The sequence below is a fragment of the Emydura macquarii genome, unplaced genomic scaffold, assembly GCF_026122565.2.
Source record: "Emydura macquarii macquarii isolate MOO-44397 ecotype Brisbane River unplaced genomic scaffold, CSIRO-AGI_Emac_v2 contig_2205, whole genome shotgun sequence".
In the NCBI taxonomy this organism is placed as follows: domain Eukaryota; kingdom Metazoa; phylum Chordata; order Testudines; family Chelidae; genus Emydura; species Emydura macquarii.
In genome coordinates, this window is record NW_027132342.1 from 6,373,666 (window position 1) to 6,398,246 (window position 24,581).

The window sequence follows — 24,581 nt, forward strand, 5'->3', positions numbered from 1 at the left end:
TCACACAATGAAGGGAAAAAGCTGCTCAGTCAAAAGCTCATTAGTATGGAAAAACATTCAAGTGAAATAAATACATGACCTAGGTTTCTTTGACTGAAGAAAGCAGAAAGGAAACTATTAAATAATAACCTCATGATTAAAGAGAACTTTGTATCTTGAAAGACTACAAAGCAGAGCAATCATATCACCCATCAATGGGATGCAATTGAACTTGTGTAACAACTTTAACAGTAGTGTTACATGAGAGTTGAAGGCAGGAAATGAAGTGTACCATATGATTTGAAACCATAGAGGAAATATACACAGAATGTATGTTATTATACAAGTTGAAACAAGGCCTGGACTCCAAGGCCTGGACTGCCTTGGATCTTTATGACCTAAAAGGTTGTTCGTGTACTATTCATCTGAAAAACAGAACTTCCTAACCCCTTGGTTGGGGTATTGCTTCTGTTCTTCAGAGGGAAGGCTGCCATCTTCTGAATCAACTATACACGTCCTGCAGCACCATGCTATTTCTCAATGTCCTTCCCTCCAACTACCACCATACCCAACCCTGTTTTGCCTAGGACATCTAATGAGAACAGAAGCCATGGCTGTAGCTGGTACAGTAGAAAGAGACATATAACGTGCATTTAAATTGTTGTAATCTCTTGAGTGTGTTGCTGGAGTGACCCCTACTGGTGGATGCTCAAAGTGACTGACAGTTCTTCTCAGTCTGAAGGAGGATCAGAAGAGGGAGAAATAGGGGGAATCCCAGAGGGCTGTCTCAGAATTAAAAGGCTTCCTTTACTTTTGTCATTGATCTGAAAAGTTATGCTGAGGTTGTTTTTTCTCAGAATTTAAAAATAAATTTCAACTTGAAAATAAACCTAATTACAGTACAGGAGAGACACAAGGTGTGTTTTTCTGATTAAAGTAGATGCATCAGACTGCAACACAGAGAAATAAAGTTTATTTTTATCTTGGTTTCAGACTGTAGAGCTCAGCATTTATATTGCTCTTGTGCCAATTTTCCCCCTCTTTCCCCCCCACAAACCAACATAGCTTGTGCTCCCTATTATAATCATTCATTGACCAGTCACCGCCCCATTAAACTGCATGCCTGCAGTAACTGTTGTCAGAATAAAGCTTTTAAATCTCTAACTACTTGTATATCACATTCAACAAAATTATGAAAGGAAGGAGTTGCTGAAAAAGAATCAATTATAGGAATTGCCACAATCATTTTCATTTGAGCAGTGATATGGCTAATATGTGTAGAACATTCAAGGTATTTTCTGTTAATAGTTGTTAATGTATTCTGTTTCTTCTGTCAATTTCCATTCATTGATTTTTTTAGGCCAGAAGGGATCATCAACCCCTGACGTCCAGCATGACACAGGCCATAGATTTTCACCAGTAATTCCTGCAAAAGTATTCTTCCCTATTGAATTCAATAACTTGTGGTCAAAGTAGAGGATGTCTTTTACAAAGAGATCCAATCTCACTTTAAAAGCTGACAGTCTCCATGGCAAGGAGACCCTGTGCCCCGCTACTGACAACACCTATACAACCTGAGTCATACTGGATCTCTCAAGCTACACGTGCACCTATTTCCTTTATCACACACCGGGGGGGGGGAGAGGAAGGGGGGAAGGCAGGGACAGTGACATACATCCCCAGAGGGGCACAGCTCTCCACATCTGCTCATATTGCAATCACAGTTCTTCCAAGCTGCTCCAACTAATTCCTCCACCTTTCAATACAGTTACGCCTAACACAGTGAATGCAGCTGGAGTGCATGCAGACAATTCCCAGTGGCTATTGTCTGCTCCAGGGAGGCAGAAGGGCCATGTAGCTTAATTCTATTTTCTCATTTTCAGAAGATGGAGTTTTGCCGAATTTGATATTCTGTAAGGACACCTTATACCATGGGGCAGCATTAGCACGGTGTCAAAAAAAGGTTTTTTTGGTCAATGAATCCAAGCTGCTGGATTAGCCAATTTTGGGTAAATCCACTTTTACATGTGGCCACTAGGTGGCAGACAGCATCCTCATTTTTTGTACTGTACTACCGGGAGGGAAACCCAATTAGTTTGCGAAATAAATGCAGCAGGAGAGGGGCAAATCAAAGCTCACCAAAAGTTAACATCCTCACACTGGGTACCACAACAGCCACAGCCACCACAACTGTCACATAGCTGGAGGAAAACTGTCAGGGGATTCTAAAATATTTAACACACACTTAAACGTCAAAACCAGACAGAACTTAGTATTATTTCAATGTCCCACAGAAAACACTTAATTCTTATCCTGCTCCAGTCAACCAACCTAACAGTATTTGACTGCAGTCGGTTGTCAGCCAATTCACAATACCGGATTCATTTCAGACCAAGTCACACTGAGCACCCTAAGAAGTTTTAAAGATGAACTGTGATTTGTTTTTATCATTTATACACAATTTCAAACCTTTTTTTTAAAAAAAAAGGTGTTGCCAACTCTTGTGGATTTTATTGCATGTGTCATGATATTGGATGTTTTTCTTATACCACCAGTTCCAGGAGTAATATGAAAGCTGAGATTCTGATGTATTCATCTTAAAACAAGTTTCTAACCTGCTGGTTGCAGAGAAAAGCTTGAAAACATGAATCGAAAAGGCTAAAACACCAGATGACAAATTAAAAAAAAAAATCAGTTATTTTTAAAATCTCAAGATTTTTGAATGCTTGGGCATTGGCAATACTGCACTGGAAACATCAACTCCTCGTTTCCCTATTTTTGCCTGAGGATCTTGACAAAGTCCAATTGTGATGTTAGCTGAGCTATAATTCTTTGTTTCCCCATCTGGTTGAATCAACATTAGCAAACTTCATTTCCATAAACTTACCACAGCACAGCTCCACTGGTATTAGTAGTCATGGAATTCGTAATACAGTCAGGATTCAGGCATTCTGACCAGAATTACATCTGTGAAGTTTGCTAACACAGAGAAGGTCTGAAGGACTCAAAACTAATCATCCCCTTCCCACTCCTCCCCTGAGATTTGGGGAGAAGTTGCAGCTCCAGTTACAGCTTACTTTGACATTAAGGTCCAAAGGACTTGCTCAAACAGCAAAGAGGGGAGCTAGGAACTGACCATTCCAATATAAAACACAACCTGGCATTGAAAAAACAAAACCAATCATTGAGACAGTCCTTGTACATCAGGGGGGGAAAAAAAGAATAAAAGGACAAGGAAAATTTGTTTTCCTATATTGTTGATTAACTTTAAAGTCTTATGCCAGGGATAATAGTATTCCATCCATCACCATTCATATAACATGGTGTACATCATTATTTATAGTGTGGTAGAATCTAGCAGCCTCAATCATGGACCAGGACCCATTGTGCCAGTCACTGTACAATACAGAAGAAAAAGACAGTCAGCCCCTGCCCCCAATATAATAATACAATTTTTCAAGGTTCCCAGCTAGGTGAAAGCCAGTAATGAAATAAAGTTTTCTGAAACATCTAAGTCACTCAGGAGCCTAGAGTCCCATTTTCAAAAGTTAACACTAAACTTTATCCAGCCTGGCTCTGTGGGATTACTCCGGTTGCAGAGTGAGATGCCGTTTGCACTAGCTCTTGGAAAGCAGTGATGCCAGCAACCACTGGCCAACAAAGAAGTGGGAACAACATGTGTTGCAGCAGGAGCTAGAACAATTTATTAGCAATCTGGGTTGTTACAGCAGTCTAGCAGCAGCTCAGTGAATTGCTGTGTGGGGATCAGAATTTGGGTTTCACACCTATACTCCAGCTGCATCAGCAGGTACAGAGAACATTGGAGAGGCTGCAAATTCAGTCTCTGCAAGAGGATGGGGGAATAAAAACTGTTCACATGGATTGGCAGCAAGTCCAATGGCCAACAAAGATTAATTCCACAGGGAACTAGCCTTCCTGAGCCATCTCAGCTGGAAAAACACCTGTCTCTGGGGATATGGAGAGGAAAAGAGGGAATTTTCCCATGGTTCCATTTTCCCATGGTTCCATTTGCTTTATTTACAATGAATCCTGTTGTTCAAAATGGTAGAACGTAAACTAACCATCACAAACCCCCTGGAGGTACGAGGATGGTCTCTGTTATTCATCTCAGCCGCTAGTCATGCACGGAACGAAGTCTGCTTAACTTTTCATACTATTGCATTGGAATGGGGCATCACCAACAAGGACATGAAAATGGCTGAACTCCATCCTGCAGTTAGCGAGAGACTTGTATGTTGGTGTAACCTTTCTGCTAGGAGTTAACGGCAGCATAAAAGGCCAGATTCAGTATATCTAGCTCCACTCGCCCCCACCAAATAACTACACTGGCTTGAGCTGCCCACCCAGAAACCTGAGGGGTGCCCATAACAGGCAGAACTTCCACACTATCAAGCACTCAGATTGTGCAAAAACAAGGAAATCTGTATTAGGGGACAAGGACACCATGACAAATTTGGGAAAACACAGCAAAAGCATATACATGCAAATAAAGACCAAAATATCATCCACCCCACAATCTGCTTTCTAGTAACAGTGGCAGTCGTCTAATTCCCCTCTCACTACCAGTGAGAATGTCCAACAGGTTACAGTTCCTTGATTGCACTACCTTGCCCATCCACCAAACCCCACTCATGGTTGGGATCAGCAAGTAGCCGTCATCCAAGTTCCTCTTCTCTTTCGGTCTCCAGGGAGCTGCCTGCCTAGTCTCTCCTGGAGGTGCCACTGCCTAACCCAGCTGGTCCTCTGCAAGAGTTGCCGTGCTGTCTCTTGGTGGGAAGGATAGGCTCCCATCTTCTGGGGCGGGGAGTTCCAAGTCATAAGGGCTCTGCCCCAGATGCTATATGACACTGATCCGTGAAGACTTGGCACAGAGGGGGTGCAAAGGCAGCTTTCTCAAACAAGAAGTGGCACAAAGGCAGGATACAACATGGAGATGGCTTTTGCTGAAGCTGCAGAGGGAACCAGCAAAGTGAGTTGGTATTCATCTGGATGTTATTGATCAATTTTGCTATCTTGGCTGTACTGTTACCAGCAATGTAGATCTTGATGCTGAGCTAACTAGTCGAATTGACAAAGCATCCAGGAACTTTGATCTTTTGCAAGACAGAACTTGGAACAACAACAAATTGTCAACTAAAGTGAAAATCCATATTTATGGGATGTGTTTTAGCTGCTCTTCTCTATGGCTCAGAAACATGGATGATTTATGCCAAACATACCAAAAGACTAAACAGCTTTCATATCAGATGCTTGCATAAAATTCTTCGAATAAGATGGCACGACAGAGTGACAAACGTGGAAGTGTTAAATCGTGCTGGTATGTCATTCATGGGAATGTTGATTAGTAAGAAAAGACTCAGGTGGCTTGGACATGTCAAGCGAATGCCAGATTACAAGTTCTTGAAGAGTGTGCTGTATTCTGAAGTGCGTGAAGGGTCTAGAAAGAGTCAGACCGCTGTGCAGATTCTGGGATGCTTGTAAAGATGACTTAGTACCCTTTGACATCTCTGTGGATGATTGGGAATCAAGTGCAGAATGCCTCTCTGGTTGATGGAGACAGCTTGTAGATGGAGGAAGGTGTCATGAGGCAGACCGAATCAAGCTTTGCAATGACTGGCATCAGAGAAGGAGATAATCTGCTGCTCAGATTAAGAGCATTGTTAGTGCGTGGGTGTGCCCTACCTGTGGACGGGACTGTCACTCACACACTGGTCTCTGCAACCATCAAAGAACTCATCGGCACATACATCATGCTCTCTAAAGAGCAACGGTGCCATTGCCATTGATGAATGGAGATAGAGGCTCAATATTTTAGATATATGCTTCAAAGCCAGACTAGAATGGTAACGAAGAAAAGTTGTTATGTTAGACTGAGTTGGTGGTCTCAGTCAAGGTCCTACTGGACAGGTAGCCATATTGCAATTGGCAATCTCAGCAGTGAGGCCAACAGTTGAAAGGGATTGAGACTGAATGACCTTTTACATTAGAGATTACCTTTCCAAAATAAGGAGAATGCATATTAGATTGACAGGGCAATGGGGAGAAGCTTCAATTGCCCATGTCCTCTAGATGAAAAGAAGATTTCAGAGTTGTCATTCCTGCACTTTCCATGAACACTAGATTCAACATAAAAAATTAACTAGAAAAATAAATACAGAAAAATAAAAATCCAAGGGATATACAGAAAATACTATTTAATATTCTGGGAATACCACAACTGAAGGTCCCAAATAAGATCAGGTACCACTCCACTATAGAGACATAGTAAGACAATCCCTGCCCCAAAACGCTTATAATCTAATAATGGCAATTTACCAAATAGAAGACCTTAAATTCATGTCATCAAAATGGGGATAGTGTTATTGACCTTCTTATAAAGTACTTTGAAATCTACCGATGAAAAATGCTACATAAAAGAGCTAGGTGTACAGAAAATAAATTTTTGAGGTTTAAAATGTGATTGGTAGCTTTTTTCTAGCTCGATTTAAAGTCTGTACAATTGGACTCATGACAACAAGGGTACCTGGCTTCCAAGTGGATGGCTACAAAAAATTACCAATGAAAACGTTTAAGTTCTCTAAAATATTTATAAAGTAGTTTTGTCTGTCAATTGTGGTATATACTGTATATATATGCTGTGGTGTGCTATTGTATAAAGGATTTATTGACACAGTCTTGGGATCCCCATCTTAATGCCCTCATGGTTTGCCATTTCTGAGCAAACTTGAGCTCATAAAACAACCTTTATGACTGCCCCATCATACCTTCTTGAAAGAGAAAGTCCTGCAGAGATTGAGGCCCTAGCTTTAAGCAGAAGTGAAGTCCCAACATGTACCTGCCTTTGCCAGTCTGGATCCTCAGACACTCCCATTCACCTACAACAGCATACGTGCCTGAGCTACAAAATCTAGCTTCATATCTACATTTCACCGAAGCTCATAAAGGAGAAAAATCAAGGGATTTGGGTTTAGCTGTAGCATTAAATCAGAGAGGCTCATTTGGCATACAAGTCTTCCAGATGAGTTGGACTGCAGCAAGATATAGCTGCTGCTGGCATTTAATTTAATAACTAGAGATTGTGAAATAATATTCATTGAATAAGTTACTTAATGAACTTCATATTTTTAAATAAATGACCTGCAAATCATGTTTTTCATTTTTCACACAGCTCTGTATTATAAATGCTGGAGGTGCCACTCTCTCCAGCTAAAGGGAAAGAGAACAAGGGATGTTGTTGAAATGAAAGCCTTAATACTTCACATTTCAAATGCTTTAATTGTTTTTCCTTCTTTTATCTTTAATAAAAAGTTAAAAGGATTTGAATGGTGTGTTTGCCTTAGTACTAAGCAGACTGAAGTCTATATACACCAACCCCACTCCTCCTTGTTTCACAATGTTGGACAGTGGAGTGGTTGTGTTAACATATTTGGGCCCCTATATAATTAATACATCATTTTCATCCTCTTCTCAAGTAACCCTGGGGGCCAACTCTTGGATCTGCAGGGAGTAAGTTCTCTCCAGTCTCTGAAAGACGCTCCCTGCTGACAGACAACTCAGAGTAGCTCCTGCTACCAATACAGCCTGGCTATGTCTATGTTAATGGATGCAGCACATTGGTGGGGGGTAGGAGATGCTCAGTACCCTCAGAATGTAGGGAGATGCTTTGCAGAGGCAAATAGGAAGTTTACTCCCTGCAGGTCCCAAAAGCGGTCTCGTAATTGAGCAGCCATTTGGGAAAAATTGGGAAGAGCAGGAACTGGCCAAATTAAAGCAAGCCGTCACCCCAGAACAGTTTTGTGGCAACAGAGCTGAAAACCTGCAGTCTGCAAATCGCTCTTCTCTGTCCCATACCCACTTGAGTGGAACTGCTAAAGAGAAAGTGTCTCAAGTCCCTCCGTTAAGACTGTAGTGTCTGACTGTCGAGGAGATGGGACCTGCCCCCACTCTTCAGAGAGTCAGCTCACTTAGCCTTTTGTGATGAAGTTCTCACGTTTGAGGTGCTCTCTAGGACTGTAGAGAAGAGCTGAAAATCCTGCTGTCCTCATGGCATCTGAGATACTTTTCTTCTTCATTTACGGTGCCTAAGGTGGGTCTGCTCCTTCACATGACTCACCCCTCTAGCCAGGTCACTTTAAAGTCTCATGCCTTCTGGGGTATCAGTGTTCTATACAAGTGTCCCACACAATTCTAATAATCAACACAGCATCATCTGCCCATCCTAGGGTGCTCTGTAGTCTCATTCTTCTCTCATAGCAGCAGGCTCCCAGGCTTCCCCAGCAGAACACAGAAACCCACCCCCCACAAATCAAGCCCAATTAACCCAACCTCTGCCCATCCAGGCTTGAGCTTTTAAATCCTACCTGGTTCTCCCAAGCTCCTTGTTCCTGATGCGTAACACCAGCCTCCAAGGCTGCTTCTCTGGAGCCTGGTCCCTTTCCCAGGGCCTACTACCAGGGATTAGCTCCCCTCCTACTGCTTCCCTGCAGACCCTCTCCCAGAGTGTGGCAATTCTAACTCTCTCCCTCCCGGGTCCCCCTCCTGGGCTTTCTCCTGTTGCTTTCATTTCTTTCTTTTATAAAGATGACCCAGCTCCTCCTCAGTTGGGTCTTACAACAAATCAAGCCTGACACACCCTCCAGGAGCATCAAGGTGGGCTCAGCTTTCAGACTCCTGTTAACTCTTTGTTCACCTGTGTGGACTAACCCCCTCACACTATCATCCTACACAAGATAAAAAATTCCTATAATGAGTAACTGAAGGTTGAAGGGTTATATGTGAGAAATTAGTTAACTTCCTTGGTTTACTCCTTGGGAATCAATAACTGTTTTCACTTAAGTTTCCCAGACCTGAAGAAAAGCTCTGTGTATGTTGAAGGAGCTTGTCTCTCTTACTGACAGAAGTTAGTCCAATTAAATATATTACCTAACCCACCTTGTCTCTCAAACATCCTGGGACCAACGTGGCTACAACACTAATACATATTTTCACTTAGCTCATATATCAAGAAATCTGATTGCATATGTGAATCTGCGCTTCTTTTCTGGATCAAATGTCAAGAATGGTTGCCTCCCTGGACCTCCCACTTTATATCTTATTTAGAAAGTTACTTCAGAGAAAGTTACATTAATAAAATTAATCTCCACAATAGTGAAATTTCCAGGTATTTCTGATGAATATATTCTAAATATATGCAACACTATATTGAACTTAATGTTTTGATGAACATCAAGATTTTTTGAACTTTTGTTTTATTATTAAAAGAGGTTTTCCTCTAGGTTAGTAAATATTGATGTTCACTTAGGCCATGATCCAGCAAAAGACGTAAGCGTGCATGTAACATCAAAGAGACTATGTGCGTGCTTAAGTTTTTGTAAGATCAGAAACTTAAATACAAGTTCATATCAATTATTATAGGAAGAATTGTATGTGTTCAATTGTATCAGTGCACGGTACAAATCAGATTCCCTTTTCTCAAAGAATTTGCATAGGCTGTTGGGGATTTCTTTTTCTTTTCAAATCAACCTCACAGTATATAGTAGCAAGTGTATAAATGCCTGTTTCTAAAATATTGCATGAAAGAGGACTCAAGAAAACACAAATTCAGGTATGAAATTAAACCAGCATATAGGTGAAAACATACTTCTTCCCTTCATACAAGTTATTGATGGGGCAACATTTTACTCAGGAACACTAAAAAGAGTTACTATAAACTAATTGGTATTGGTTAATGATAGCTAGGGTACAGTCATAATAATTGCATTTGGTAATGTGTTACTAAATATATCTTACGTGTACTGATTAATGTCGATGATAGTATACAACACGATGACCCAGCATAATAGTAGTTCATAGGCGCCAGCATAAAACAGATTGCCAGCCATTCTGGATATTTCATATGCTTTCCTCTTGACTTCCCTCCCCCATTTTTTAAGTGGTTTTTGTTTAGAGGTAAACTTCATCACAGTCATGGGATAATCAACCAGCTTTTAGCTCAAAATTATGGAGTTACTAATACATTATACCACTTTCTGGAAAAAGTGAAAAAAGGCACCTAACTAGCCAAACACACACCTAAAATGAGTAAAAAACAGATGTTCAAATCTTCAGCTGATATAAATCAGCACAATTCCATTGACTTGAATTAATCAGCTGTGCAGCTGATGCAGGAACTAAGAATCAGATTCCTTGTTTATTCATATAAACAGAAAAAACCCCAGTGTAGTTTGGGTACAAAATGCTTTGTATTAAGAGTGGATAAAGTTATGACTACAGTTAAAACACAAATATCCCCTTTTCTTCTTCATTCTTTGTTGCTATTTCAGTAGTGCAATCAGTTATCCTATTTTACATTATACACAATAGCTGTATAAATAAGACTTGTACTGCTTTGGGGCCAATTCATCTGTGTTGCAATTTCACTGCCTGCAATGGAATTATACCTGGGATGATTCTGGCTCACAGAATTTACATTCAAGTGTTATGCCCTCTGGTGCAACGCATACCTATGGGAGAGTTAGCAATTAGCTATTTCTAGTAGGTCAAGCAAATAAAAAAAATACACAAAGATAGTGTAAGTTACCTAAATTGCTGGGGACTTAGCTGTATGAATTTCAATACAATTAATAGAAATCACAGAACAGACTCCACAAATGTACCCCCTTGTGGCTAGAGTTGAGCAAATTTCTGTATTTTTGTTTCCATGACATTTTGCAAGGCGTATCTGTGCCCATGGGAACATTCTATTCCTACCTGAGTCCGCTGACTCATTCCACCTGCCCAGCTGTGTGTGTATTCTTCTCTCCTGGTAAAACTTCTAAACTCTTTTTCAGTCCTTATTTATGTTACAGCAGTACATAGAGGGCTCAGGTAAGACTGGAACCCCATCGTATTAGGTGCTGTACAAACAAATAGTAAGTGACAGTCCCTGTTCTAAAGAGGAGGCAGATAAATGGTGAGAATGGAAACACACACAGAGAGGTGAAGAGACTTATCCAATGTCACACAGTAGGTTAGCATCAGTCAGGAATAGAACACAGGTTTTCAGTCTCCTAGTCCAGTACCCTGTCTGCTTAACCACACTGACTCATGTTGCACATTGTAGTAACTACAAGGTCCCTTTTAAAAAAATACACTTCTCTTCCACATTTGCTCTCATGTTCCCCTTTTCTCTGGGCACTTAGTCTCTGCAAGCATCTCCTTCAACCATATATTTGTTCTTGTCTCTTCCGTCTTTTACTTTCCATACTTCCTCACCCTCCCTCCCTCCCAATCCAGCCTCTTTTTTCAGTTCTTTCATGCAAGATTTTTTTCTCTCTCTTCCATTAGGAAAAAAATTGATTTGGTTTCATAATTTGTATTAGTCCTTCTATATAGGATAACCCATGCAGAAATGCATTTACAGTAGGGAATTAACTAGAATAATAGCCAGGAAAAAATGAAGTGTGGTTGCTATTTTCATTGACTCCTTACAGCACAACAATAGCAAGAAGAAAACATATAGGCACAACTGAGGCCACAACAACTGTGTTTACCCTATTCTTATAAACTACAGTAACCCATATGTCACGGGGTACACTCACCGCTAGGGTCCCTCCTCCTGGCTGCTTGGGGGATTAGCTCCTTCTAGGTCTGATGTCCCCTTCTCCCTCTCCCTCCTCAAGATGCTCTTCCTATGTAAGGTGCAGCTTATCAGGTAAAGTAACTTAATTTAACCTGTTCAGCCTTGTGTGGGGTGGACTCCCCATCACACCATACAATAGAAAAACTCATTTAAAAGTTTTCTAGTCACTAGTTAAAGTTTTTAGAGCCCCTCAACATCTTAGAGTTAAAAATGATGACGAAGATTTGTCAAAAACCACTTTAAGGAATTTAGACACCCAATTCCAATTAACATGAACAAGAATTTACCATCAAGATCACACAGGTACCTTTGCAAATCTGGATTTAGCAAAACTTGAAGAAATCACCTTTCCTCTTCAGAACTGACGACAGTTTTCATTCATGGGGATGGGAATGGATGATTTCTAGCCACTGAAAGAGTCATCAGTTCTTTCAAGAAATTCTTCCTTTCTCTATGTAACTGCAGAGGCTGCCATGGCAGTGGTTTGATCACTGCAGCTTAATGGACCTGTTATACTTCTGGGGCAATTCCTGAGGTCCTTAGTCAAATGCCTACTGAAGCTAGTAGGAGATCATCAGAGTAAGGTATGAGTAAACACAGAGCAAGAGCCACAGAAACTGGCCCACACACATTAAACTAACCTCTTATGAAATGGGTAGACCTAAGCATAAAATTCATTTGTCAAATATCTGTATCCAACCATTATTATTGATATAGAATGATCATTGCAGTGATCAGACTGTTAGTCACATCAGCCTCCATTGGATATGCTAGTGAAGGAAGTAGGGAGGTGAAGGGGGACAGATGATAGTAGCTGCTATACTGAAATGGTCCTCTTGTTACACTAATTACCTTTGTCTTTCCTCACTTTTGTTCATGCCACGTGTTGAACTAAGGCAAAAGGTATCATGTGAAAAAGGACACATCAGTGCCTTTCAGCAGTTCAGACCTTTGAATGCTGGCAAGTCCTTGATTCACATGCACATTTCCCCCTTAAAATCAGTAAGAGCTAAGTGCCTGAAATACAGAACATGCAGTACATGGACTGTAGCATTTTATAATAGCCCATGGAAATGGCTGGTTTTACTAGAAGATCCTTCTGTATATAGATTGGATTCCCCCCTCCCCAGCTTTCCTCACTGGAGATTCTTTTGCCATCCTAATGCAGCAGGCTTCTGAAAGCTGAGAGAGATTTAATTTATTAGAGACAGCATAAAAGTCAGAGTAAAGATGAGGAATTAATGAGCAATAAAGTTGATTGTGAAAAGGTCACCCCAGAGACTGAATAGTTTAGGGATTAGTAATAGAATACAAGGTTTTTCATATCTAAATCAATGGTTGAAATCTAGCCAAAGTTAATAATGATGGAAACTTCTAACATTGCCTCTGATGACCATTTAGTGCCCTACGGGAAACAAGTTGGCGAGTACAAGAAAAAATAAGCACACACAGTATGTTAACTAGAGGAGCAGCTGTTTTCATCATCCTAGAAAAATGATTCCAGGCTAACACAAGGATATTGAAAACAGCTGCTAGTCTAATTAGTACATTGAGTGCTTATAATTACCTGTTCAAAGTGTCAAACTGTTTCATTAAAACACAAACAGCACACTTTGAATAAGAAAATATTATAAGATGTTTCAATCTATATGAAGTAGCAGCTGCCCTTAATTATTTTAAAAATAAAAGTCAAAATATTATGTTATTTTATACTAATACTGCTAATAGATCATGAATTAATGTGAATGTAATATACAAGTGAAACAGAACAAAATTTTTAAAAATTATTTTCAAATGAAATTAAAGACAATTGAAAATATTTTTCCTGGAAATGTATTCCAAATCAATATGATTTCACAAAAAAAATTCAGTTTAATCAAAACAGCATTTTCTGACATAAAACGGTTTTGATGAAAATTTTCCTGGCAGCTCTCCTTACCAATAGAAATAATAACAATAATTAACGAAATCTAACAATGCTTGATTATCTACCTCCCAAGAGTGTTATGAAGATTGATAAGATAATGGACCAAATCCTGAGCACCTGCATTTCTCAGTGACTTTAATGTTTGCAAAATATTTTGAACACAGTAAGTACTAAATATTACTACTGCGTAGCTGTCACTCTGTGATTTTGTAAGTATTGTTTTAGCACTGAAATACTGGAGTTTTTACCCTTTCTTACATTGCTGGGTTCTTCCATAAGAAGATAAGAGCTGCCATACTGGGTTAGACCAAGGGTCCATCTGGCTTAATAGCCTGTCTTCGACAATGGCCAGTATCAGAGCTTCAGGGAAAGTGTACAGAACAAGGTAATTTTGGAGTGATCTACCCGTCTTCCACTCCCAGCTTCTGGCAGTCAGAGGTTTAGGCAGGGCTGTTTTAAGACCTTCGTAGGCCCTAAGCACACTTGCCTTCGTAGGCCCCCTGACCGAAATAACTAATTTGATTTTAAGCTATTAATAAATAGTTTTTTAAATAAAAATAAAAAATTATATATAAAAAAAATTTCATAGGCCCTGAAAGTTTCGTAGGCCCTAGGCACTGTGCTTATTGTGCCTAATGGATAATATGGCCCTGGGTTTAGGGCCACCCCAAGCATGGGGTTGTGTCCTGACCATCTTGGCTAATTGCCATTGATGGACCTATGATCTACGAACTTATCTAGTTCTTTTTTAACTCAGTTATTACTTTGGCCATCGCAACATCCCATGGAGTTCCACAGGTTAATTATGAATTGTATTTAAAAAGTACTTCCTCTTGTTAACTATTATTTTTATCAGATGATCCCTGGTTTTTGTATTGTGAGAAATAATACTTCTCTATTCATTTTCTACATCATTCATGACTTATATGATATTTCCCCTCTCTCCCCCCGTCTTCTCTTTTCTAAAATGAACAGTCCTAATCTTTTTAGTCTCTCCTTATTCCATATCCTTGTTCATCTTTCCTGCCCTTCTCTGAACCATTTCCAGTTCTACCATACCCATTCTGAGATGGGGCAACCAGAACGGCATACAGTATTCAAGGCCTGGGTGCAACAAGGATTTACACAGGCATTCTGATATGTTCTGGTTTATTTTCTATCCCTTTCCTAATAATTCCTAACATTCTGTTAGCCTTTTTGACCACTGTTGTGCACTGACCTGAAGTTTTCAGAGAACTATCCACAATGACACCACTCAAGAAAGCGATCTTGGTAACAGCTAGTTTAGAACCCCTCATTATATATGTATAGTTGGGATTATTTTTTCCAATGTGCATAACTTTATACTCATCAATGTTGAATTTCATCTGCCATTGTGTTGCCCAGTCATCCAGTTTTGAGAGATCACCCTGTAACTCTTTACAGTCAGCCTTGAATTTAACTACAAAATTATTCAAGGTATCATCTGCAAACTGCCACTTCACTAATTGTTCCAGATCATTAATGAATATGTTGAATAGCACAGGTTGCAGTACAGATCCTTGGGAGATTCTGCTGTTTGGCTCTCTCCCTTGTGAGAGCTGACCATTTATTCTTACCCTATTTTCCTGTCTTTTAATCAGTTACTGATCCATGAGAGAACCTTTCCCGTTATCCCATGACTATCTAGTTTCCTTAAGAGCCTTTAGTGAAGGATCTTGGATCTTCAGAAAGCCTTTGACATGTAAACAATATCAACTGTATCACCCTTATCCACATCTTGCTGACACCTGCAAAGAATTCTAATTTTGGCGAGGCATGACTTCCCTTTAAAAAAGCTGTGTTGGCTCGTCTGCAACAAATCATGTTATCGAGGTGTGTCTGATAATTCTGTTCTTTACTATAGTGAAAAGTTCCAGAGGGGTAGCCATGTTAGTCTGTATATAGCAAAAACAATGAGAGTCCTGTAGCACCTTAAAGACTAACAAATTTCTGTGGGCATAAGCTTTCGTGGGCTGTGCAGAAATTTGTTAATCTTTAAGGTGCTACAGGACTCCCATTGTTTACTATCGTTTCTAACAATTTGCCTGGTTCTGAAATTAGGCTCCCAGACCTGTAATTTCATAAAAGAAATGTATTCCAAAATTTAGGAGGCCTTAAATTTGGAATAAGATCCTCACTATTATGTTTTATAGGCCAAATCATGCAATCCTTATTCCGTCAAAATTCAGTGAGAATTTTACTGGGGAAGGACTGCAGGATATGACATGTAACGAAAATTACTTAAAGTTGTCTCAAATGTGTGGCTTGGGAAGTTTGGATTTTGTACTATTTTAATGGTCAGGTGAAACTCATTGTACTGTAACACTCAATGGAGTGACAAGTCAGTTGCTTGAAGTGAATGATCTTCTAATAAAACTGCAGCAGAATTTGAGTCAGGTACGGTTTGATCCAAAGCCCACTGAAAGCTATGGGAGTCTTTCATTGGACTTCAGCTGGCTTTGGATCAGGCACTTATTTGGGTGGTTTGCCTAGTAAAGCTGCTCTCCTGAACAGGTTTCACTGAAATTTAAGAAGTAAATCAGTAATAAAGTAATAAATTGTGTAGCTAATGTAACTATGAGCTATCCATTTCATTGTAACCGCTACTGAAGCTTTTCCAAAATAAAAAGGAAATTAGTTTAAATATAACACAATTTTACTGGGGCACTGAAACAGTGTTTCTCTGATTCATTATTACCAATAGCAGTTTGATTTAGCATAGGATTGGCAACCAAGAATCCTTTTCCAATGGCCAGGTTTAGTGAACAGGATTTTACATTCCATTGAAACTTCAGGGTCCCGTCCTGCGTAGCAAGGCATATTGTGCTAAAGGGGAAATACAGAAACAGATCCAGGAAGAGGTAGATAGCGTGCTGGAGATGGGAGTAGTTATTAAATCAAAAAAGTCCCCGGGCCTCTCCTATTGTGATGGTACCTAAAAAGGCTTTAGGAGGTTAAATGTCATCACCCAACCGAACCCATAGCCCACACTCCAATAGAGGGCCTACTGGATCTATTTCTAATTCCTAAACAATAACAGAAAATGTGGAAATGGCAGACGTGCTAAATTACTTTTTTGTTTCAGTTTTCACCAAAAAGGTTAGTAGTGATTGGACATCAAACACAGTGAATGCCAGTGAAAAGGAGGTAGGATCAGAAGCTAAAATGGGGAAAGAACAACTAAAAATTACTTAGACAAGTTACAGGTCTTCAAGTCACCTGGGCCTGATGAAATACATCCTAGAATAAATACTCAAAGAGCTGACCAAGGAGATATCTAAGCCAATAGCAATTATCTGTGAAAAATCATGGAAGACAGGAGAGATTCCAGAGGACTGGAAAAGGGCAAATATAGTGCCAATCTATAAAAGGGGTATAAGGACAACCCAGGGAAATTACAGACCAGTCAGCTTAACTTCAGTAACCAGAAAGACAATGGAACAAATAATTAAGCAATCAATATGCAAAAACCTAGAAAATAATAAGGTGATCAGTAACAGTCAGCATGGATTTGTCAAGAACAAATAATGTCAAACCAACCTAATAACTTTCTTTGACAGCATAACAAGCCTTGTGGATGGGAGGAAGCAGTAGATGTGGTATATCTTGACTTTAGTAAGGCTTTTGATTCTATCTTGCATGACCTTCTTCTAAACAAGCTAGGGAAATACAACCTAGATGGAGCTACTATAAAGGTGGGTGTATAACTTGTTGGAAAACTGTTTCCGGAGAGTAGTTATCAGAGTTCACAGTCAACCTGGAAGGGCATATTGAGTGTGGTCCCTCAGGGATCAGTTCTCGGTCTGGTTTTGTTCAGTATCTTCATCAATGATTTAGATAATGGCATAGAGAGTAAATTCATAAAGTTTGCAGATGATACCAAGCTGGGAGGGGTTGCAAGTGCTTTGGAGGATAGGATTAACATTCAAAATGATCTGGACAAACTGGAGAAATGGTCTGAAGTTAATAGGATGAAATTCAATAAGGACAAATGCAAAATTCCTTCCACTTAGGAAGGAACAATCAGTTGCACACATACAAAATGGGAAATGACTCTCTAGAAGAGACTACTGCAGAAAGATCTGGGGGTCATAGTGGCTCACAAGCTAAGTATGAGTCAACAGCGTAACACTGCTGCAAAGTGTTACAAAGGCAGTTAGAGAAGCCAACCTCACTCTTAAGATCTCCACATGCAAAATGGGGACTGTAGAGGTATCTAACCTAGGACACAGGGTAGGCAGTGGGTTTGTTTGTCCTAACCCTTTAAAAGTAGAAGCTATTAGGAGTTGACCTGCCCTACAAACCAAGAAGCCGGTTCAATCCTTTACTAGTCTGGCCAACTATTACCGGTGGTTTGTAAAGTGGTTTAGAGACATTGTGGTCCTCATAATAGACCTTACAAAAAAGGGAAAACCAGACCAGGTGGTGTGTACAGAGGCTTGTGAAAAAGGCTTTCAGAACTTAAAGGAGGCTTTGTTTAAAGAGACTGTTTTGGTCAGCCCTGGTTTTCAGCAGATCTTTTGTGCTGTGTACTGATCCCTCTAACATTAGGTTAGGTGCAGTGCTAATGAAGGGGTGAGAAACAAGAGGCATCCTATTGCCTTTATGAATACAAAACTATCTTCCACAGAACTGAACTATGCTGTCATCGAGTGGGAATGAGATGCCATCGTTTGGGCTATTAAGCAACTTAAGCCTTATTTGTGCAATCAAATATTTTGGGTTTTGACAGATCATTCCCCTCACCGAGTTAAGGGGACCAATTCTAGATCATTGGAGTCTGGACAGAATTTGACTTGGAAGCAGTCCATATCAAGGGGAAAGAACATAGTGGCTGATGTCTTATCAAGAATAAGGGGCCCTTGAGGCATATTCAAGAGTGTTGGCGACACCCCTTCCTACACCAGTACTGTGCTGGGGGTGTGACACTGGTAAACCAAGTGCCAGCTCTGGCCAAGGCTGTAGGTATAAGCTAAGAACTGACAAACTCATAACTGTTCAAAATAGGTATTAGTCTTATAAGAATGTATTTAGTTTTTAGACCTTATGAAATACTTGTAAATTGCTGCATGCATTAATCTCACTTGTAACGTCGGTATTGTATGCTATAAGGAAATATGTACATTTTACTTTATAACTTTGAAAACGTTTGCTCTGAACTTGTGAACCCAGCCACAGGAATTGTCCCCACCCTGCCCATTAAGAGGCTTATCAAGTTAAATGGGCCATTAAGAAACATCATAATACAAAGGATTGGTGAATGGCCCTATCACACTTTGGAAATGTTATGTGCAAGGGAGCTTCTCTCATGGACTAGAAGGCCAAATGTACAAGAAAAAACGGGGTCACAAGAAATTTTTTTCTTCTCTTTGCTATTTGCACTCTCACAGAGCCAGAGACTCTAAACTGAAGCAAGAGATCCCCCAGGGTTATCCCTGGATTTGCCCTGAAATAGACAGATTAGTACAATTCTGTCACTTTTAGGATTTAGATTGCAACTCATTTGTGTGTATATGTTGTTTTCTTTAATCTGTAAATAAGTTATTTCTTTTTCCTAGTTATTAAACCTTTAGATAGTTTATTACAAAATTAGCTACAGGTATCGTCTTTGGTGTAAGAACTAGAGCAAGTTACTGGTCTCGTGGGACAAGAAGCAACCTGAATTATTGTTCCATTTAAAAAAAAAAAGTGCTGAAATCAAAATGTTTCAAAATTATTGAAATGACTTAAATTTTTAGATTTTCAGTTTGTGAGCATTTGAGATACTGACTTTTTGTCACAATACAGAATGGGAAATTTTGCAATATTTTTAATTTTTGCAGGATAAAAAAAAAAACATTTTCCATTAAGCACTATTTCTTATATTCCATTTTAATGTAAAATTTTTGCATTTACAATGAAACCCAAGGGATAAATGTCTTTCTAGACAGAGTATCCCACGGACACTTAAGTTAACTTATTTGTCCCCTAACTTTTCTTCAGGGCAATTTTATATCTACATGCTACTCTTGTTTTTTGCAAAGCACTATACTCCTCAAGATACATTACATGAAATGAAATGACAGCTGTATAGTTGATGTCATCATATACATAATCAGGAATTTTATCTAAATGGTAAGCTCCTTGGGGCAGGCACTTTGTTTGTTTTGTGTTTTTACAGCTCCTCACACAATGGGGTCCTGGTCCATGACCTCTAGGTATTACCACAATACAAATAATGTCATAATAAACAGAAGTTATTTCCTGCCAGTTTAAAAAAAAAAAAAAAAAAAAGTCTGCTTCTTCATCTCAGAAACCATAGGCCTTTTCATTTGTGTGTGTGTTTATACTGTAAAACAATCTATAGAATCAAACCTTGAGACATCTTAAAGGGGTCTAGTTTCCAAGGATGGATGCTCAGCACTCACTGTGAAAAATCAGGCCTCATAAGGTATCATGTTGGGTACGCAAATGTTGGGATATGCAAAAATCAAGTGACTTAAAAAGAAATCTGGCCTTTGTAACAAAAGCATCACTGCAGTATTTCCCAGAAATTCGCTATACTAGATATAGTGAGTATGGGAGCAATATTACCTACTTATTAAAAAAAAAAAAAAAAAAAAAGTTTTCTCTGACCTTTGTGAATTCACATACTACCCTAGGTGTGGCACAGAGGTTGCACTAGTTGAGCTACTTCCTGAACATGCATGAGGGTCAGTTTTAATTATATCAGTATGGACAATTATCAGCTGCCTTGGGTACCACAGATACCCGGTGGACTCAGCTGACAACCTCAGGACAAGTGGAAGGGGTTACCCGCAAATGGGTTTGCTCTTTTTTCTAGGAGAGATCCTACAGAGCAGTATAGGATAATTGTTGTTCTTTCCCAGGATGTGGGGCTCCACCAGGGTTCCCCCTTTTACTTCTCGCTCCCAACCCCAGTCTTCATGATATGTAGATGACACCCAACTTTATGTCTTCTGACTCACTGCTACATGCTTTACATTCGGTCTTCTGCCTTCCAAACCACAATACAACTCAAGCTCTTCTATCCCCCAGTTGCGCCATTATGACACTGGATTTCAAAACAGCCCAATGTCCTTTGTGAATTAGAGCATACCCAGTTGAAGTGGGTAGTGAATGGAAGAAGCAGGAGCTGGCTGGCACAGCTAAAGTCTTAGCTGGTAATCTGGCAGAGTTGCCCCAAAAAGCTGGGAACCATTGATGTTGCTATTTATACGCTATTTAAATATTGTAAATAGATACAGCTTTACCCTGATGTTTTAAGTTTTTGTGTTTGGAAAGAAACTGACCATTTTCTACAATAATCATTCCTATGTAGTCAAATTGCTTACCACATTTTGATAAGATAGGTAAAGCAATATTTCATTTCTCATTCCTCACAATTTACCTTTGATGCATGGATATAGAAAATTAGAGGTTTGGGAGAGAGATGCTTTCGTGTTTCCTGCCCTCCAAATAAAATTAGGTATTGCACTGATAAAAAGAAAACACCAAGTTTGGAATAAAAACTCTTTTCTCACATTACACTAAATTTACATTTGAATAATTTTCGTAAGATATGGGTTCTTCAATCTAGCACACAAAGATGTAACATGATCCAGTGGGTGGAAATTAAAACTAGACAAATTCAGATGGGAAAAAAAGTGCAAATTTTTAACAATGAGGATAAATGACCATTGCAACAATTTACCATGGGTCATGATGGATTCTTCATTACTGGCAATTTTTAAATCAAGATTGGAAATTTTTCTAAAAAGATTTGCTCTAGGAATTATTTCAAGGAAGTTCTATGGCCTGTTATAGAGGAGATCAGACTAGATGATCACAGCAGTCTCTTCTGGCCTTGAATCTATGAATATCCTGCTGCTGAAATGTCTGAGTCTTGTAGGGTTTGAACAGACTATCTGCCGTGTTTAAGACTTTTTGAGCTCGTTCAATACCAAAGAGGAAGTTAAATTTTCCCATTTATGCTGTTATGCTACCAATTCAATTGCTCATTTTAGGGTCTTCCATTGCATGCTTTGCAGCTTCCCAAGTTGTACATGGTGCAAGGTAGTTCTCAGAAACTAAAACCAATGTTTCTGCACAGAGTCAGACTTGCTGGACAGGAGACACGTTCAAGTACTTAGCACTTGATCTTTTATATCCAGAAATATAGTTTCTCATCCAGGTGAATTTTTTAATTCTGTGATTTCCTGAACAACTTCAAGAGTGTCTCTTAGGACAGCGCTGTCAGCACTATTTTTAATAGTGTCCTGGCACTCCAAATTCAAAGCAGGGCCATCGCAATGAGTATAGTAGTTCATGGTTCCTCCTATTGTAACCTGGTTGCTGCACCTGATACTAAGCCTGCCATACTAGTGGCAACGTCATAGCATTGTCTGCAACAGCTGTTGATCTTCACATTTGCATGCAACAACATCTTTAATTACATGTTTACCTCAGGTCATGGACAGGCTACATTGTACAATCCTCCTAAAATCATCACCCACATCCTGGAAACACTTGTTCTTTGTTGGGGAAACCTGTTGATTCATCTACCAGAATTACCACTTTCCCAAAATTTTCTCAGAAATATCCCTCACCAGTTTAAGATCCATGATCTCCATTATGTCGTTTTGAATACCTGAGCTTGTGAATTTTTCTTGACCCTATTTCAGCCACTTTGAAATATCAGGATTGTATTCTGCCGGCCAGCAAAGTAGCAGCTCACCTCTCCCCTTCTGGGCACATTTTCAGCTTGCTCAGCATAATGGCTTTGCGGTGTAAGTCCCTGTCTGGCAAGGTAACATACACTACTTAGTATTTCCTTTAAGATCTTCCTACTTTCGCCTTTTTTCTGAAAGTACTGTGAACTTAGCATGTCACCAACACTCCTTGTGGTCTTTTGAAGAACATCATTTGCTTCCTGGGGACACAAAGCAGCTTAGGGCCTTTCAAATTTGTTTCAAGCCTCTTTTCAAATTAAGAGAATCCAGATGATGAAAAAACAACGAGAGTCCTGTATCACCTTAAAGACTAACACATTTCTGCGGGCATAAGCTTTCGTGGGCTGCAACTCACTTCGTCAGATGCATGAAGTGCAGAGTCTCTTGCATAAAGTGCATCTGACAAAGTGGTTCGCAGCCCACGAAAGCTTATGCCCACAGAAATGTGTTAGTCTTTAAGGTGATACAGGACTCTCATTGTTTTTGCTGTATACAGACTAACCCGGCTACCCCTCCGGAACAGACTATGAAAGCGTCAGTAGAAGTAGTTTGTGCCTAAAAGCTTCACAGTGGTAGAAATAGAACACATCCTCACGAACTTCAAAATAATGGAGCCATTGAAAACCATCAAACCAATGACCCAACAGAACAGCCTTGCTTTCCAAAATTACACACATAGCAAACTTAAATCATGGTTGATGATGCAGGCAATGACAGAGACAGCTCAGTACTACAGCCAGAAGTTTAGTCTCCTCCTGTTTAATTAGCCGTGGTTTAAGTGATTTCATTTTAGCACCTTGAAAACAAATACTTTGGTTTTTCCACTTCACTCAGTTGCTACTCACGTAGTAAGAATGGCACAGAATTGCAGAATTAAAAGAGAAAAAAATTAATCACACAAAATTTTGGCAAACTGAAACATTTACATGGCCTTTGATTTTATATAGTCACTGTGTCCTTAGACTGTAGGACAGTCTAGAATGTGGCAGAATTGAGAAAGGCACAGCCAACACATGATTCGATGGTTACACTGGAAAATGATTGTTTTTATGTTTTGCATAAATAGCTCCATGGGTTCCTCTCACACTCAGAGACACTGACAAGGAAAAAATGGCAGTTTGAGGCCCTTTGACCCTCAGGCATGATGCAACTGGCATCAGGGGCTGCCAAAAAGGACATCCAAAGAATCATGTCATCTGTCAGAAGAAGTGACAGCTAACTAGTCTTATCCCAGATCTCCCTAGAGAAAAGATCAGAAGTCCTCATGCAGAGAAGGACAAAACTTCTTCCTGATTAATTTACATTTCCTTAAGCCTCACAATGAACGCAAAGAATTATAAACTGTCAAATTTAATTCAAACAATTTTCCTAAACTGTTTTATTTATTTTTATACACTTTTTAAAAAATAATTTGGCAGATGAAATCCACCAGGGAGCAAATCTATTTGTTTAAACACTATGGGATTAACTCCATAACCACTACACCATTCTATCAAATATCTAAGTACAGAAAACACGTATCAGGCTGTTTGGAATGTATATTATGAATAGCCTGCTTTGTTGCCAGAAAATGGGATTCCATTCTACAGACATGCAAAAATTAAACCATTTTCAATACATTACTGTAGCTCTCCATCGAAGGTAAATTCACCTTTCTTAAGCAGATGGCAGATATCCACAGCTGACTATTTTAAACCTTCTAAATTGTTTATGTAAGTTGATAGCACATACTTAAAGATCAATGTCTGCATCACAAATTCTTGCAGTTTCCATAGCTATTGTATATATGTTTTTGACAGGATAAACAACTGTCTAAGTATCACAGGAAAGAAATAAAACTCATTAAAAATAAGATCAAGAAAAATTATATGGCCAAGTCACACTAGGAGTCTGATGCTGCATTCATTGAGAATCCAAAACTGCCATTCAGATTAATGGGAGTTTGGGGTACAGAAGGAACACAGAACCAAAACCTAATTAAATGTAATGGATTAAATCATAGAGTCACTGAAGTCAATGGCAAAACATCTATTCACGTCAATTGGGTCAGAATTTGATCCAACAGAATTTTGAAACATGATGTGTTATGGAATGTGATATTCAAGGGAATATTTAACAGGTGTCTTAAGTTCCCCAGTTTTGGTGATGTGCATCTTAGAAATGCCTACAAGGAGATAAATGTATTAGTTATTTTGAAAATTGCTCTACAAGTCCCTATGCTTTTAAGGTGTCTCAAGTGGGAAACTTAAGAGAAGAGATTTTCTGTGAGTGGGTGCTAAGCCCTTTCTGAAAATGGAGACGC

At 39.4% G+C, this 24,581-nt stretch overlaps 1 long non-coding RNA gene across 1 annotated transcript in view; it reads right to left on the reverse strand.

Annotated features, from left to right (window-relative positions):
* Positions 1-24,581, reverse strand: part of LOC137160611 (uncharacterized) — a 79,701-nt gene that overhangs the window by 49,742 nt on the left and 5,378 nt on the right. The window lies entirely within an intron of this gene.